Source organism: Ctenocephalides felis, unplaced genomic scaffold (assembly GCF_003426905.1).
Source record: "Ctenocephalides felis isolate EL2017-DRISC unplaced genomic scaffold, ASM342690v1 CF-g0.4_SCAFFOLD_03571, whole genome shotgun sequence".
In the NCBI taxonomy this organism is placed as follows: domain Eukaryota; kingdom Metazoa; phylum Arthropoda; class Insecta; order Siphonaptera; family Pulicidae; genus Ctenocephalides; species Ctenocephalides felis.
Genome location: NW_020539725.1, coordinates 26948373 through 26961356, shown reverse-complemented (window position 1 = coordinate 26961356; position 12984 = coordinate 26948373). Strand labels below are relative to the sequence as shown.

General features: G+C 29.0%; 1 protein-coding gene across 1 annotated transcript in view; it reads right to left on the bottom strand.

The window, feature by feature from the left end:
• Positions 1-12417, bottom strand: part of LOC113384924 (double-strand break repair protein MRE11) — an 84841-nt gene extending 72424 nt beyond the window's left edge. The window contains exons 1-4 of the mRNA XM_026622701.1: positions 12332-12417; positions 12215-12260; positions 9127-9235; positions 6981-7119 (exon numbers count right to left, since the gene is read on the bottom strand). The gene's annotated coding sequence lies outside the window, so the exon portion shown is untranslated. The remainder of the gene's footprint in view (positions 1-6980; positions 7120-9126; positions 9236-12214; positions 12261-12331) is intronic.
• Between the last annotated feature and the right edge of the window lie 567 nt (positions 12418-12984).

Sequence of the window (12984 nt, the reverse complement as noted above, 5' to 3'; positions counted from 1 at the left end):
AAATATTGGAATTCTTTTTCATTTTGTCACATTTTTCATGTAGAAACATTTCAATATTTACTGTGAATATATTCGTATTACAGCAATACCAATAAATATCCTGTTTATTATCAATAGTAATTACTTATGATTTTTATAATTTACAATTACTTATGATTACTTACAGATTTCAATAATTCGACTTTTAATAGTTGTTTACAAAACCAATATTCAATTAATTGTCACTACTTGTGAAAATTATTTCGTTAATAAGTGTTAATACAACTTCTTTGATCATATAATATTTACTGATATATTGATCAAGTATTTATAGTATATTTTGATTTATTGTTTTCGATATCAAAGAAAGAATTCAAATTTAAACTAATTCTTATCCAAAGCTAATTATCAAAAATTTGCAAAGAAAGTTGGCACATTAACTGAATAAAATTATGCAAATTCTTCATCAACAAAAAATAACTGTATATTAACATATTAAAAATTAAAAAATAAATTGATAGGGACGTACAAGTAACAAGACAGAGTCTTTCAGCAAAATTGAAAAAATATGGTGCTCCAAATTATCAATTGTCAATTTTTCCTCATACACCCCTGAACTATACCTCAACAGTGTCAACATATCAGTGTATTCATATTAATGTATCCGTAACGTTTATGACAAGTTGGCAAAGATGCAGAATGAATGAGTTTTTTCCGAAGTTGGCGAATTTTTTGCCAGCGATCGCCTGATCGAGGCGCGTTGCGGGCATGCGCGGCCACTTAAAGTAATCCGGACGTCTGAAATCACGGGATCGTAATGACCGTTATTATCCGGACGAGAGGAGAAACACAAAAATGCCGGTATGCTACACGCCTAATTGGTTTAGTGTCAAAACGAATTTTCGACGGATCGAAGGCGACATATGACGACCGGCCATTTGACTCGGGAACGAGCCTTGAGATGCGACAGAAGAGGAATATGATTAAGGCGAAGGGCATGAACCATGATAGGTGACGTATCCTGAATACCAAGCACATGTAACTTTGAAAGGGGATGTCCATTAATCACGTGAGCGACTTTTTAAGGATTTTTGGACCCCCTCCCCCTTAGTGATCCATGGTGATATTCAATGTTACCCCCCCTCCCCAACCAAACATCACGTGTATTTTCAGTTACGTGAGAAAACTGTACATTTTTTATTTTTTTTTAAATGTTTGAACTTTTTAAAAAAAATTAGTTGGAAAATAAATATACGTGATATCTTGTGATAAATAAATACACCCCTCCCCTCAACGTGATATTTTGTGATTTTTTGTCCAACCCCCCCTCCCCCCTTCCCCTAAAAACCTCACGTGATTAATGGACGCCCCCAAATTGAGAATTAAGGATTTGAAAATTATGTAGTATGGTGAATACTCAATGCACTAAATATTAAGTCTACCGGAAAGGTCTATATTTTGGCTGTATAGTTTTACTGCCTGATGCATACATATTGACATAGATCCTAATATCAAATAGTATCTAACTATAATAAAGTTGATTCGCATTAGTCTTAAGTGTGTAACGATAGTTTAACCGTAGCTACTGACAAAGTTCATTTACGCCACTATATTTTATGAGAATTTTAATAAGGAAAAAAACGCTACAAACGCATATAGAAATTTATTTAAAATGTTTAGTAAAAGTACAAAAAAATTTGATAAAGGTGATTTTGACCTTTATGTTCCGGGCGAGCATTTCTGGTCGACGACGATGTTGTAAGGTAATGTTGAAGCAAGATTCTTTTCTGACAACACTGGATATCGTAGAAAAGCCTGATTCAGCTCAACAAACTATTTCTAGCTATATTGATTTATTGGTTTTGATTTTAAAGACAAAATACGAATTTAGTCTAACTCTTATCCAAAGCTTATAATAAAAATATGCAGAGTAAGTTGGCACATCAATAGAACAAATAGATGCACATTTGTTCTATTGATGTGCAATGAATTTATAGAGACGCACAAGTAACAAGAGAGAATCTTTCTGTAAAATTGAAATTTATGGTTCAGCTCAACAAACTATTTCTAACCATATTCGGAAGATATAATTGGGGTGGAAGTATTCAAGTTTCGCGCCATATGAAAAAGTCAAATCTTTGGATGATCGAATTGTCATATGCATGCACATCTCTGCTTGCTCTAAACAAAATCGAGGACTTTTTGAACCTGATGATAACTAGGAGAGATCATAAATATATATTTTTTAAAAATAACTAATAATTTTTGCCTAATTCCTCAATTGAAGCAGTAAGTTATTAACTGAACATGATACCTGAGAAATATAGGCTTGAACAAGGTCAAAATCATCCCAATCGTGATCATAATTCAAACGCAATATAAGATGATATAGTTTTAATCAAAAGTTGATCATACCAAATTTGAAAACAATGACTGAAATTACTTTTATTATACACATTTTTATTTTAAAATATAACATAAAAATGCTCTGCATGATTGTGTTTGATTAAAATTATTGTTAACAAGTAAAACTGATAGTTTTCATAAATATGCATGGCATTTGCATTTGAATCAAGTGCATTCAAACTTTTGGAAATTTGGTGAGCTGTATCAGGCTTAAATTATAAATGAAGTTTCTATAAATAATTTTAATTATTATATTCTAAATAAATAATGCACATTTTCACATGGTACATGACATATAGAATTTTCTTAATTTAGAATATATGAAATATTTAATTTCATACAGACTACAATATTGTTTATATTATATTACACCAATGAAATAAATGTCGCAAATTATTAAATAAATCCAAAGATGAATAAATTGTTCAGTTATTATCAACATCATTTTTACATTGACAGTCGAAAGGCTGTGAAATTTTGAAAGTTAAAAACTAATTCATTAATTCTTCCAAAATTATGGAAAAATTATTTGCGGTGCTGCATTTAGCAAGTCCAAACTTGTCATTATTATATTATAACAATGTTTTATTAAGAAATAGACTATGTTTCTGTAAAAAAAATTATAGTCTTTGCGTGCACTATATTTCGATCTATTTTGTATATGTACTTCATTTACATTCATTGAATGATTTGAGACCTGTAAACTATATACAAAAATCCACCCACATTCACAGCAATTAGATTCATTATCTACTTCTAATTTCGATTTTAAACTTAATTGTAGAATGCTATATGTTTTCATAATCTAACATATTATCAAATTTTCCAACTTGTGAATAAAGTGCCAACTAAATATAACACAGCAAACTGGTTTAGGTTGTTAAAAAGAATTAAAGTTGGTTGATACATTTAGTATTGATTCTTTAAATGTCCAAATACTTGTTTCAGTTATATAATATTATATGTAATATTAAAATTTAATTTACGATTACGTTGAATCATGTTTCTAATCAAATCCTTTCAAATGATCGAGCGCGTGATCAAATAAATTTCGTTATCGATCTTGGTTTATTACACAACCGGATTTTAACGGAAGCGAAGGCTGTAGAAGATTTTTTTCAGCATCCTCTATACTACGCTTCATGTAAAATGTAAATCAATCGAGATCTATGCGGTTCGCTATTAAAACAATATGAATATCATATATGGAGGCATGCTCATTCAAGCATAGGCGTGAAACCAAATATTCTACGATATAGGTATATTGCTTTACCTAAGAGGGATGGACAACCTTTAATAAATGACTATCAACAGAATCGATGATTTGTTGGATTGTTACTTGAAAGAAGACTCAATTGCATTCTTCACAATTGGCCTGCATAGTTATCAAAACTGATTTAGAATAACTTGCTTTAGAAAATTTATTTTTCACTTGTTTCTGGTTATATCCTTATAAAATGTATATAAAGAATTACTTTTGAAGGTAGCAAGAAATCACCTGATGCATGAAGACAGAGAGACATATATAAGGAATTGGTAGTGTTGATGCTGATCAATTTTAGTTGATCAATCCGGAAAACAAATACACGTCAATCGGTAAAAGGATATATTAAACTGTTTCTGAGAACTTGGACAATTAAGCATTCATTTATAATAATCCGACCAAATTGAAGCTTTGCAGAAAATATAATTAAGTAAACCAATATTTGATTCAGCTGATGTATAGAGTATATAGCTATTCGATTTTTCGAAAAAGGTGGCAACAAACTGATGACAAAAATCTCAAATTATTTTAAGCATATCATGAATCCTTCAAATATATTTTGTATAGACAATGAGTATACTAGGACAACATGAAGTATATTAAAATAATATTATGGAATTTAAGATTTTGAGCTAAAATCTCATGCAATGAAACAGCATGTCATAGAAAATTACTAATTAAAATATTATAACCAATCCATTCGTTGATTACATATTTATGTTTGAATAATAAATTTTTTAATATTAGTAGTATCAAATAAAATATTTTTGCTAGAAGGAAAACTAACATTCGTAAACATACGACTACGCATTTTACACGTTTTTTTTAAATTAAAGTAACAGTTTAACAACTTTTAAAGGATAAGAAGAACTACTACAAATTTCAGTTCATTTTCATTATTAAAGTAATCATTAGTAAAATCCTTATGAAAGAGTTTGGAATATGCATTGCCTTTTAATATGAACCTATTCATAATTGCTATTCGCGCTTAGTTTAAATATCTTATTTTGGATACATATGCATGCAATAAATCGAAAAAAAGAAAAGAGCAATTACAGCAAACTTTAGTCACGAAGGTTGACACAGAATCCAGTGTAAATTTTTTATTAATACAAAAATAGGTTACAGATCAAACTATGATCAATTGCCTGATTTCCAGCGGTGGCAAAATCGATTCAGGCGTGGGCTAGTTCAAACTAGCCCCGGGATTGCTGGTTCGATACCAGCCGAGCCCGACATCAGGCAGCTTTGATGTCAAATTTCCACTTGAGGTTCTATATATATATATATATATATATATATATATATATATATATATCAACATAGCCTCAAGTAAAAATTGACTCTCGTGGGTATAACTGATTATATAATAAAAATGTCAACAAATACTTCGAGTAAACTTAATTAGTCGCAACTGGATTGGACACTACTGAGTAACCCATTCAAAAAAGCCATGTAATAATTCGAAAACCATTACTGAATGCCCTAGTATGACATGTATAACAGGTAATTATAAGTATAACAAGGAAGAAGCCTTATTTCCTCCTAAATATGTTATTCTTTCATTCAAAAAACATTTGCATAAATCAAAAGTGGATCAAAGTTATGGCTTACTGTGGATAAATAATAATCTTTGCTCATCGCTGGTTTCACCGATATTATTTATGGTTCTGTTCTGACGCGATTATTAACGCATCGTTCAATACGGTAATAAAAGATCCGAGGCTAGTTCAAGAAATGTGATACAGCCATATGATATTGAATTTCATTTGAATTAACAATACCTTCAAGAATTTGTACACCTTAGATATGGATGAACGTATATCAATATCCATACAATCGGGTAAAATCAAACTAGATATTACTAATATATTAATGTTTAGTATCAATGATAAGGTGCACATACTATTTTGAATAACCAAAAACAAAATCATACAAGTCGTCGAATGCAACACAATCAACTAGAATAAATCAACTCAACCTCGCTCGTTTAGTTTGTGATAAAAACATGCAAGTAACTTGTGCAATTTGACAATGGTTTGATGTATCGTTATATTTAATTCCTTGATTATAACTTATGATCATCTCTCGATCAAGATGAAATATGCTTTTTGCATAATATGACCAGGAATCTAGATATGATCATGACATGCGTGGTAGCGCCTCTACGTCGCCTGGTTTTTTCTATCAAACTATATTTGCATTAAACTAGTTTTTAATAGCAACCATACAGGTACAAGCCAGGCAGGTGCTCTTTTTCAATGCTTTTGAAAAATGCAATGTTACTATGTTTTTAATAAAAATTTATCTGAGTTATTACTAGGAAGTGCGAGCTGATTAATTTTTTATACATTTGAATCATTAGCGTTTTGTGCAAGAACGCGTGTTTATATGTGGAATTTAATACTATGCATGATCAGTCTGATAAGTGTATAATATTTTAAATAAATGTAATTAATAAAGAAATGGATTCAAAGCAAAATTCTACTTATTTTATTATGATATGTAGCGTTTCTACGGTAAACTAAACATTTTTTTAAATTGAATGTTAAATTAATATAGGTCAAGCTTTTATAGAGCTAATATTAAATATTATCATAAGTTGTATTGCAGTTTCATACTGATATAATTACAGTTCTGTATGACTTGTACAATATCTTAATTTTATTTAAAAATTTGTGGAAAAGTTATCAAGATAATATTGATTTTAAGATTATGCCAAGTTTAATATTTTAACCGACTGTACTTTTAGGGAACAAATATATGCACAAGTAATGTTTTTGAGACATTTCATAATAAATTTGTCTTGATCAATTTGTTTTATTTAAAATATTTTTTATTTCAATTTAAAAAATTCTCAAGAACAATGTATGTGAAAATCAATGTTTGATCTTTATTAAAATTCACAGTAGTATAAAAATTTATTCTGAATACTGAGTTATTTCATTGAAACCTGATACTATAATTTTTAAATATAAATGAATAATAATTAATTCCCTAATTTATCATAGATTTTAAAACATCATAATTCTATCCTAACATGAATTGAAAAACATATTCTTATTTATTAAAAAAATCTCGTTTTTAGTATCATTTTTAAAAATGTAATGCAACATATTTAATTTAAAAATCTAACATTTTAGTCTTTGGCTACGTCTATCAATAAATCAATGATAACTTACATTTCTCTTCCATGCAACCACAAAAATACAAATAATATATTCAAAAATATATGCATTAAAAATGATTGTAACATGCAATTTAATTCATATAAATTTCCCTCGTTTCAAATAATTAAAATTTAAAATTAAAATTGCACTCATGCACTCACCTTATCAGCTTATAGATATGGATTTTGTATGATCTTTCCATACCATACTTATTAATGATCAGAATTTCACCACCTCTTGTAAATGTTTGTGAAACGTTCTTCTAATCACTACTCTTTTGAAAACTTTCATTTGATTAATCTGGAAAAAAATATACAATTTTAATCCAAAGAACTTACATTTGAGTTAGTGTTCTGTCACGAAAGCAGTATTTTACTTCGTATTTAGCGAGAAATCGACTTGGAAGTTATAATGATGCAATCATATGTACCTTTATAAAATATTTGCAATAATTCTTTGTGTTATTTATTCATAACATTAAATTTAGTAATACATGTAGCCACAATAAAAAATTATAAAAGCATCTATAAAATCGCCAAAATACAAGTTTCTTACGGTTTGCCACTTCCGTATAATACTTGCTACAATCAATGTTCAATTTAAAAGATTTTAATACTTATTGATTAAACTATATAAATTTATTTTCCAAACGAACAATCGGATAACACAAAGCCAAAATAATAAAGCCAAATCAAAAATAATAAAGTTCGATGCATTAATCATCGAGTAACGAATTGTCTGGATGTTCTTGGTAGCGAATCGCTTCTTTTCTGCGCCTCAGGCCCGAAACAACAAAGTGCAATAATATCAAGAAATAAAAAAAGTTGATCAAAAATAAAATTCATTAAAATATAAAACATCATTTTGGTAGCATATAGCAATATGCCTGTATAATCACAGCACACTGTAAACCAAGAGAAAATTTTTGTTTGAAATATTGGTTCAGAATTCTATGTTGGCAGTATTTGTTTGCGTATTTATACAAATTATTTCTTTATTTTATACAATAAAATCTACAACGGTTAAAAATACGATCTTTAAAAAATACGCAAAAATTATACAGAAACAATTATTCCTGATTTTTGAAAAATAATAATTTGAGTTTTAGAGAAAGGTAAGGCACCAATAGAAGAAACAAAAAAAAACAGAATGAAGAAGTATGCAGGTGCTTGAAGTTAGTTTACAATTCTACTATAAAATAGACCAATCTTATAGAAAGTCTATGTCACGCTGCGTTTTCCATATAAAGTGGTACTAAAAACTGTCAAAATGATATGCTGTAGCTGTTTAATATTTTATTTACTTCAAACGCTTAAGTGCAAAGTTTTTTTAAAAATGTGAATTTTTGACAAATATGAAATATGAATATTTTGATAGAATTTAAAATAATTAAAACCAATGCATATTTTTTCTGTATTCTAAAATGAAAGACAAACGTAGAATATTACATTTTTGGTCATTATTTCGGGGTGCCTGACTGAAAGTAAATCAAACGTTCATCCATATCAGAAAACTTTCAAAATTTCTGTTACCCTTGCTATAATAATGTTATCATAGATAAGCAAGCATGAATATTCTATTGTATTTAAAAATAAACTATAAATTATAATATTCGACTTTGAAATATTTATTGAGCTATAAATGTACATTTATATTTGCAGTGTACCTATATGACGCTAAGGTATCTGCTACCGAACGAGGCGCTATCATAATTAACTTCTGGAATAACTTGATTTTATTTCTTCACTTTACAAAATCGCTTCGATTATTTTTAAATTCGTTCTTCGATAAAACGATCGCATAAATCTACTGGTCTTCTGAATACTTGCAAATCGTTCAGTCTATCAAATACATGTATATATACACACTATTATTTTCTTAACATTAAACGCTATAAATGCGAAGACCGGTAATATACAAAGTTTATTGGCTATACCATATTAAATAATGTAAATTATAGTAAAAAGGATAAAGGCTTAATATGATATCTTCATGTAATCCATGTCATCTTGCTTACTACTTACTTACTTACTAATATTTTAGCAATTTAAAGAAATTATTGTAGTTGCAGATAATGAAAGCCATAACATTTATATAAAAATAATTTGTCAATCAGTTTTATGCGCACAGTTGTGAGATAGTTTTAAACACATTTATGTAAGTTTTGTTTTTAAGTACATTATTTTATTATAGAAGATAAAAATAATATATATATACACAAAACAGATCATAATTATTTTAGGCTTACCATATATGCATAAAATTCAAATTTGAAAGGTATAATTTGTTATTGGTAGTGTAAGGTACCTCATTATTGCACTCTTGCTCTCGATTGTTTGGGCGTATTAATTTCACAATCTTGTCAGATGTTGAGCGTCATTGTCACAGTCTTGTCACATTCAAACGTGTATCTGGCCTAAAAAAATTTATTTTGAGTTTTAATTTATTCAATTTGAAATGTCTATTTTACAGAGAGATAACGGAGAAAAATGCATAAGCCAGAAAAGAAAAAAACAAGCATGGAATAAAAATTTGAAAAGTAAAAAGTTATCTAAAAATAACAAGATAGGGAAAGAAAACAAATCAGATAAAATGCTCTTATACCATAGAATTAAGTGTATGGGCACCAATTAAAATATTAATTGCTGGTAATTAACTACTGTGTTGAACTAATAGCAAAATAACAATCAAAATAATCTATTTGTATGCAGTTCTAGTAACAGTTCTTATTAAAAAAAAAAACAAGCAAAAAACATTTTTTGACTCTTTAAGCAATGCGGTCTACAGATCATATTATGCAGGAGAGCGCAGACTTACATCTTTCTGTCTTTAAACCATGTGTCAAAACCAGTATAGTTTAGCTGTTATGGCAACTGTCACTATTGTACCGTACCCTTAGGTACCACGGACACCCCTACTTAGAATAACTGAATCGAATGTCAACCTAATGATTGGACCAATTGGACCAATTGCACCGGGTATGATGATAACAATAATAATAATTTAATATTAAATATTATTATATTATCTACTAATCGATATTATATCTATTTGTTTAATGATATTTCTCATCCCTAATACATACACGTCCTAGCTGAATCGAGCAAGTATCTTTCACGGCAGAAACCATAAAAGTTAAACAGCATCGCGATCATCTAAGCAGAAAGAGCGCGCTATTTGAAGAAAAAAAACGCGACAAAGTCATAGAATAAGGCAGGAAAACATATGCGACACGCGAACACCAAACGATGTTGGAAATTAAAAGTTCTTGGATAAGATCAAAATAAATCTTCAAACGAAAATTAGAAATTACAAATAAAATAATCTTTGAAAATTAGAAATTTTCGAAATGTTTGAGTTTTGAACATTGATTGTTTTGCTCTGAAAATAAAAATAATTGCCCAAAATATTTTTTTTAACTCAACTGACTACATCTTACTAAATTTTTTAACTCAAATATTTAAAATCTACAACTTTATTTTATTATTTAAAGCGATTTGTTAACTCCAGTTTTATATCCGAGCTAAATTTCTTGTAAAATAGCAGGGTTCACTAAATTAGATAACACAATAATACCTCTTAAATTTATCATCGATACTTGAAAGTTTCACTCGAATAGTAGGGAAAAACATACAAAGTGGAATATATGGACAAAATGACACCGTGGACTCAATTAATAATTGGCTAGTTTTATTAAAGTTTTCGCGACTGTATACAGTTAAGAAAGCCACAATCATAATCCTGCCAGATGTTGAGCGTCATTTTAACAGTTTTATCGCAGTAATAGGATCAAACGCGTATCTTGCCTTCAAAATTTTATTTTGAGGATAGTTTTTCGTGTTTTTGGGACTTATTTATTGCTATCTATATTATTTCTAACAAAATCATTGAACTTATGCCAGTACTAATGATTTCGATCCATTTTATTGCAATAATCAGGTGTTTGGTAAAATTTAATTGATCATTAATTTTTGTTCAATTTCGGACAAAATAACATACTTATACAATGGACAAAATGTCATAGTACCAAGAAAAAAAGGCATGTCAAAAGTTATTGCCTTCTAACTTCTACTCCAAGTATGCTAGATTTGCTAAAATCAGATCAAAACATCCACCGGGAAAGATTTGCATTTGTTGCAAATGTTGAAAGTTTCAACTTGAAACCCTCTTTTTAACTTCCCGTAGGGTAAGTTATAGTAATCGCAAAAAAATCGAAAATGAAAATTTTTATATATCTTTACGTTTCAGAGGTTTCTGAATATTTTGGCATACCTTAGAAAAAATGGATGTATGTGTGTGTGTGTGTGTGTGTGTATGTATGTATGTATGTATGTATGTATGTATGTATGTATGTATGTATGTATGTACGTGTGTGTATGTATGTGCGGATACAAATTTTCGTCGACGATTTCGGGAACACGGATCAACCGATTTGAATAATTCAAAAAACATTCGATTCGTATTGATAAGGAGACGTGCTGATTAGTTTTTGGCGAAGTCAGGTCTAGCCGTTCCAAAGATACGGGGCAAAAAGTGCCGAAAACGGTAACTCAGTTTTTAAGAGAACGGAGCGTCCGATTTTAATAATTCAAAAAACATTTTACTTGTATTGATAAGGTGAAGAACCGATCAAATTTTCATAAAGGCAGGTCCAGCGGTCTCGGAGATCTAATGAAAAAAGTAAAAAAAAATGCCATTTGGCGGTCAAAAATGATCATTAGACATATGCACATCAAATTATGAGATATTTTATAGAGATTTTAACAATAAGTATAATTTTGGCTTACATTCCTATGGGTTCCGTACCAATGTTTACGCGTTAGACGTCGACGCGGCGCTTACGCGGTTTGATATTTCGTCTTTATGCAGTTAAAGCAGTACGATTGCTTTGAAAAAAAGTTTAGATCTTTCAAAATATGTCAAAATAAAGAATACATTTTTTTTTTTCAAAAAAAAAAATTAAAAAATTTTTTTTCTTTTTCAAAAAAAAGTAATTTTTTGTCTAATTTTGTCAAAAATCTTATTTTTTCGAAGTAAATTTTTTTCAAAAAAATAATAATTTTTGGTACGGTAAGTTCCAGCAATTTGCCTTGAGGCACGATGCCTTAATTGCCTTAAGACAGAATTCCACTTACAGCTAGTTTCGTTTATCTATCTGAGCCCGGCAAAGATTGGTTACGATGTATAACTTGTACCCCTTGAGTTCATGCTTCATGTGCTAATACCACAAAGAACACGAAACGATAATATTGCTTTTATTCTTAATAAATATGTTATTATAGTTCCTACTTATTATTAGGTAAAATATAAATTGGCTATTTTATTGTTAGCTAATGAACCAAAGATTAGTAAATCCGATTGAGATTGGTTATAATATCATCAAATAAATTAATACCCTTAAATACCAAAACGCCGTGTCATTTTGCAGACATCTTTTAGACCTGTGATAAAAGAATTATAAAATATAAATTGACAACTTTAATATGTTCAATATTTTACACAATAAAATTACAATATTCTGCTATATTATCTTGCCTGCTATCATTCTCCAACTTCCTGTAAATGAATAAATCTATTTTTTACATCACTGAACTTGCACGGCCAAATATTTTAACAGAACTGTCAAAAATATTTAGCTGCGGCGTAGTTGAAGGTAGTTAAGGTAGTGTACCGGAAGACGAAAGATGTCATTACTGTAAACTATCAATTATTATCAATTTAAATCATAACTTCATAGATTTAAAAAAATATACATATGTAACTTCTTATATAATATGTTAATAAAAAAAGCGAAATTTTAATTGCCCTGAATGTGTGCTGTATTGTGAACGTATCGTATGTGAACGAAATTCACAAAGCCACACCGAATTAACCAAAAATACAAATTTAAAAGTGTCCTAGATATTATTTGATAAAAGGAAAGAATTGTAAAATATTTTTTTTCAGATTGAAATATTCGATTAACTGAGAACGCAAATGGCAAACTTTTTAGAGAATACTATGTTTATTATTTTGAGGAGGTAAGCATTTGGATATTTTCCATTTTATCTTTATTCTTGTAGAATTTTGTGAACTTCTTATATCGAGGTAAATCTACAAGAACACATACACAAAAAACTGTACAAAACTAAAGTTGTCAATATTTGTAACTTTCAATATATTATT